The sequence below is a fragment of the Schistocerca serialis genome, chromosome 2 (assembly GCF_023864345.2).
Source record: "Schistocerca serialis cubense isolate TAMUIC-IGC-003099 chromosome 2, iqSchSeri2.2, whole genome shotgun sequence".
Classification (NCBI taxonomy): Eukaryota; Metazoa; Arthropoda; class Insecta; order Orthoptera; family Acrididae; genus Schistocerca; species Schistocerca serialis.
The window spans coordinates 541,401,194-541,407,421 of record NC_064639.1 but is presented as its reverse complement, the minus strand read 5'-3'; positions in this window follow the sequence as shown (position 1 = coordinate 541,407,421).

Sequence of the window (6,228 nt, the reverse complement as noted above, 5' to 3'; positions counted from 1 at the left end):
CTCTAAAAAAATGTGAGAAGAAATGAAGTTGTATTATACGAAAAATTTCACACACTTTGCAAGCCTCAAATTAAATATTTCTATACCTAAATAATCTACTTTAGTTACAGAAGTACTCACAGCTTGCGTGTTTGCAGCACTTACAAAAAACTTTCATATTACGCTGCGCTCTTAAGAGTTACGTAAGGGGATTATGCCTGAGTCTGATACTGCAAAAAAAACCAATTACATTCTTTTAACAACAGTGATTTATTTTTTACCTTTCATGAGGTACAGAAATGCACATATTAACTATTCATTCCATACTTCAAAACTATTCCGTTGATACGGAATCTATTACAAAGCAATGCTGTTACTGCAGCTAAAACGGAATTCTAACACAGAGTACGTGAAGTAAGGAACGGTGCTTGGGTTACACGTTTCGCTCGTCATCCAATCGAGTCTAGGTTTCCGTATGCAAGGTTTCCGTATGCAACTTCAGTTTGTTTCCCCTCTTCCTCTTCAATAAGCCATATTTCATATCATGTGAAGTCAGATGTGGTTTTTGAAACCAGAATATTAATCTTCATAAATAAATCGCTTTCAACGCCTTCATCTGTCTCTTTTCGGCATACGTGACCCATTATCTTAGAACTGGTTTGAAATGCATGCATGTTGAATTTCATCTTCTTTTTATCCTTTGACAAAACCTGGAAAGATTTTATTATGCGCGGCTAGTTAAGGTCAGAAACAGAGAATAATGTCTCAGTAACATCTCTGTTCAGTAATGGTGAGAGACTATACAAATATTGTTATTTTACGTTTCTACTCACTGAGTCTGATGGGAATTTGATTCTTCTGATACACTGCAGCTTCAGTTGCTTTAATGCTGTGTACACATTACCTTCCTAAGCTTAGGTTTGATTCTTTTCCTCTCCCTAAACTGATTCATAGTATGTTAGAAAGGAATCAGAAAATTTTCAGCCGTCTTTGAAATCGATATATCTTCAGCAACAGCTAGAATTGCCATTTCAAAGCCTTCTGCAGTCCTTCTAGCATCCATTTGAAACAGAAGATGGGTAAGATTACGGGATCTGGTTTTATGCAACAATTATGTGCTAGAAATTAAGCGTTACTTCTGTTCGTATTCATTTCCACCCCTTAATCTCATTTGTAAAATTGCTAAAGCATATTTTAAAACTTTCAGCAGCCTTTCTATTCGATAAATCTTCGACAGTAGCTTGCTTTGCCATTTTCAAATCTTGTGCAGTCCATTTTGAACCAATCTGAAACATAACAATTGGTATTACCTGGCAGATCAAAATTTATGCAAGACAGACTCGAACTCCGGACCTTTGCCTTTTGCGGGTAGGTGGTCTACCATCTGAGCTACCCAAGCACGACTCACGACCCGACCTCACAGCTTTAATTCCGCCAATACCTCGTCCCCTACCTTCCAAACTTGACAGAAGCTCTCCTTCAGACTTTATAGAACTATCACTCCTGGAAGAAAGGATAATGTGGAACCATGAGTTAGCCACAGCCTGGGGGATATTTCCAGAAAAATTGATTCTGTCGGGTCAATAATGCACAATGAACAATGACGGTCAGTCTTCAAAGATGGCCAAAGACCAGTGATGGTCAGCAATCGATGATACTGATCAATGATGATCAGTGATAAACATTGGTCATTGATCAATGGCAATGATCAAATATGGTCAGGAATGGCCAGTGATCAATTCTGTTCAATGCTCAACAATGGTCAGTGCTCAAAGACCATCAGTGATCACTGATGATCAGTGATTAATGATGGTCAGATATTGATGATGATCAGTGATCAATTATGGTCAGTGATGAATCACACTCAGTGATCAATGATGGTCAAGGATCAATAATGGCCAAGTGAGGATCAATGATAATCAGCCTTCAAAGATGACTGTCAATATTAGATGGTCAGAGAGGAATGATGGTCAGAGATTAATGATTATCAGTGATGAAAAATGATTGATCAATGATGGTCATACTACGCAAGCCACCGTATGGTGCAGGGTGGAGAACCATTGCCTTCTACAGGGTGGTCCTTCTGAAGTTTCGGATGAGATTATCTCGAAAACTATACATCGGGAAAAAATAGTGGGTAAGACAAGTTCATAAGCTCTAAGGGGGACATCAAATGACACTACATGTGACCCCCCCAGCCCCTGCTCCCTTGCGTGAGGTGGGGGCCAACTTTTAAATCTTGTATGTAAACCCCCCATTTTTTTATTGCAGATTCGTATTCTCAATAAAAAGTAATCAAGTTTCGTCTGGAACACTTTTTTAAACCATTGACAGATGGCGGTGAAATCGAGAAACATTAAAATTGGGGAAGAATTTAGAATGATCCGAGAAAGACTCGTCAAATCGATGCAAAATGTGCACCAATTCTTTCATTACGCCAAATTAAGCTATTTTTTTACAAAATGTTTCCTACCCGCCACAGTTTTGATGGAGGGACTCGGAATGGTATTAAAATTTCGTTAGGAAACTCTTCACAATAGCATTACACGCCCAAATGTGGCGCCACCGTAGCCAAACTGCGAAATATGGCTCAGTGTAAAGGTCGGTGCAATGCGATCAGACGTCACTTCACTTTCAGATTGTGAACCGTAAACATCAACTGACGAAAGTAAAAGAAAAATCAAATGTGTGTGAAATCTTATGGGACTTAGCTGCTAAGGTCATCAGTCCCTAAGCTTACACAGTACTTAACGTAAATTATCCTAACGATAAACACACACACCCATGCCCGAGGGAGGACTCGAACCTGCGGCGGGACCAGCCGCGACGAAAGTAAATTATTCATTAGCGAAACATGGCTCACTATCCTCCTACAGGGATTGTTGATATGATGTTAATTTTAGGTGAATGCCATAACAACTACGCTGCAGCTGCGCAATTGTATGCCTATCGTTTCCAAAACAGACGACATCCAAGCGAAAACATTATTCGAAATTGCACTTAACGAGGTCGAAATGGTTACGTGCACCGTCCACCTCGTCATCGCGAATACAATGAAGATGACGCCGCTACCTATACCATTCTCGCCTGTGTTCAACTGGATCCCGAAATTAGTAGTCGTGCGATTCAGAGACAAACTGGAATACCGAAGTCAACTGTTTTGAGGATTTTGAAGGCACATAAATATCATGCGTATCATATCACACTGGAACAGGCATTAACGCCGAAAGATATGCAAATACGCGTGCACTTCTGCCAATGGGCCTTGGAAATATAAGAGGTGACAATGATTTTTTTTAGATACTTTATGTTCACCGAAGAAGCCACATTAAAAAACAATTGCGAATTAAATCATCATGATTGTCATTATTGGTCCCCTGTCAATCCACACTGGCACAGACACATTGACAGGCAACACAAATGGTCGTTAATGGTCTCGTGTGGAAATTTAAACGGCTTCTTGATAGGACCGTATTTTTTTGGGCGAAATGTTACTGGGGAATCTTATTTACAACTTCTCTCCGATGATTTGTTGGAGCTAATGGAAGATGTTGATTTAGAAACTAGGCCACGAATGTGGTTCCAACAGGACGGAGCAGCTCCCCATTATGCTAAAAACGTGCGGAACGTTTTAAATTTACGGTGCCCTGGTCGGTGGATAGGACGCGGCGGACCAATTCAGTGGCCTCCGCGTTTACCAGACCTAATATCTCCTGATTTTTTCTTGTGGGGTTATTTAAAAAATATTGTCCATGAAAGACAACCCACAACCCGAAACGATACGGAGCAACGCATTCGAAGAGCGTGTGCAGCCATACCACAGGATGTGCTGCTGAAAACTGTGGACAACTTTTGCAGACGATTGACTTTATGAATTGAAGCAAATGTGGATAATTTTGAACAATTTCTTCGTGGCTAATTTCATTAATTAAGCACCCTCAAATTGTGAGAGGTAAGGGGACTCACACTAATGAAGCACCCCAACATGTGAGAGGCAAGGGGACTCACACTAATGAAGGACCCCATGGGAACATCATGTCGTTGTTCCTAGGTAACGCTCAAAGTAGGATACAGTACGTTTTGTACAAAAATAGGTTAATTTGGCATAACGAAGGAATTAGTGCAAATTTTTTATCGATTTGATGTGTCTTTCTCGGATAATTCTAGATAAGTCAGAGTTCTTCCCCAATTTTACTTTAGTCTCGATTTCGGTGCCATCTGTCAATGATTTAAAAAATATTTCAGACAATACTTGATAACTTTTTTATGGAGAATCCAAAACTGGAATAAGAAATGGGTGTTTGAATTTAAGATTTAAATTTAAAATTCCCCCCCCCGCCCCCCCCCGCCCCGTCCAAGGGGGCGATGGCTGGAGGTCGCATGTAGTATCATTTGATGTGTCCCTTTGAGCTTATGAACTTGTCTTAACCACTATTTTTACCCAATGTGTAGTTTTCAAGATAATCTCGTCCGAAACTTCAGATGGATCACATTGTATGTTATACTTGCAAAAACAGCGAGGAAGAAACGACTGTATGCTTCTGTGTGAGCCCTAATCTTTCTAATCTTATCTTCATGGTTCTTTTGCGAAATGTACATTGGCAGTTTAAGGGTCCTTAGAGCTTGCAGGTGTGGTACACATATCGAACTTTTGTTGTAAGCGAGAGCTGCTTAACTTAAAAGTAGTGAGTATTTTAATAATTAATAAACATAATTTAGATGCGACAATATTTAGTTTGAAGCTTCATTGTGCTTGCAATCTGCGAGAAATCTCAAGATAAATGATAAATAAATTAATGTATTTCAGAGATATCGGCTCTGACGCTGGCTTTAAAGGTGTCATATCTCTCAGTGTTACCGACTTTTGGTCGTCTCTTTTATGCGTGGGTATTTATAAGCAGGCAACGTCATTTTCCAGTTTAAGTAATATATGTTATAAAACACCCTATTCCTTTCTAACATCTATCACCTTATTTCTTCCTTTCTTTCGTCTGTGCTTGTAGTGGTACCTCTTATTAAGTGTTAGTGTAGCTTACTTCAGGTTTTCTTTTACTGATTCACAGTTTGTCGAGATCAGCAGCAGTTTGCTTTTGTAGTACTTATCATCGTTTTTTTTTTCATTTTTTTTTCAAGTGTTATCTTTGCTTCTTCCCTCTTATAGCATTGGTGATAGAAAGAAATGTTAGGTGACCACAGTACACACACATATCAGACTGAATACGCTTTAATATTTAGGTACTCTTGCAACGTAAACATTACATTTTCTGATGCATTTTAGAATATTGTGACAACATAGATGAGCTAATATAATTAATATGAGCGTTACAGCGTCTTTTCTTGAACTTAACCTCAACTGGGACCCAGATAACCGATGTATACTCCACGTTTTTTGAATTGCCGATGCGTTTTGCAGACATTTTAGAATACACTGACGTCATAGATGTAGAAGATAATTAACTGAAGGCTCTGTTATGTCTTAAACCAAGTATAGTCCATACATCGAACTTCGAACGTTTTTGCAAGTACACAAACATGCTGGTAACAGTGAGAGCAACACAAGGTACAGACATCAAACTTTTTTTGCTTATTAACAGTGAAGCCATCTGTTGATTACAGTATGGAACTGAGATTTGAAAAGTGAGTTGATTTTATTTCGCGTTTTCAAGGTTTACAGAATCGCTCTAAAGGCAAAACAGTTGTCTGACGACTAGATATTCCTAATTAATCATCTGTAGGTAATGTGCCATAATTTTATTCCATTACTCCATAGCAAATGATAAATGGCCAAAGTGACTGGTGAGCCAGCCGTGAACTATATTTTGGAGGGCAGTAGTTCATAGTTCCTCGTTTCCGATATTTTAGGCAATTCAGATGCTTTCACATTTTTTTGATAAATATTTCGAATATTTGTTAGAACAACCCAAAGGGAGCTACATTGTTATAGTAAAACCAGGTTGTGGCTGGAGGAGAGGAGAATGTTGTGTGGCATACATTTTTTTTTAATAAATAATTCAGGAGGTTCACTTAATTTTGAGCATACGGCCAAGATGGGGTTATACCGCAATTGCCTTTTGCATTTTAATGCTAGCCTCTGATTGAAGGAGAGGGGAGGGAGGAGGAATACTATGCAATGTGAGCTTGTGTGCACCGTTTTATGTATACAATGCATATCTTTGACCTTTCATTCATTTTAGTATTATGTCAGAGGGATATGGCTGTCTATCGGAAATAATGAATGTCTCGACTTCA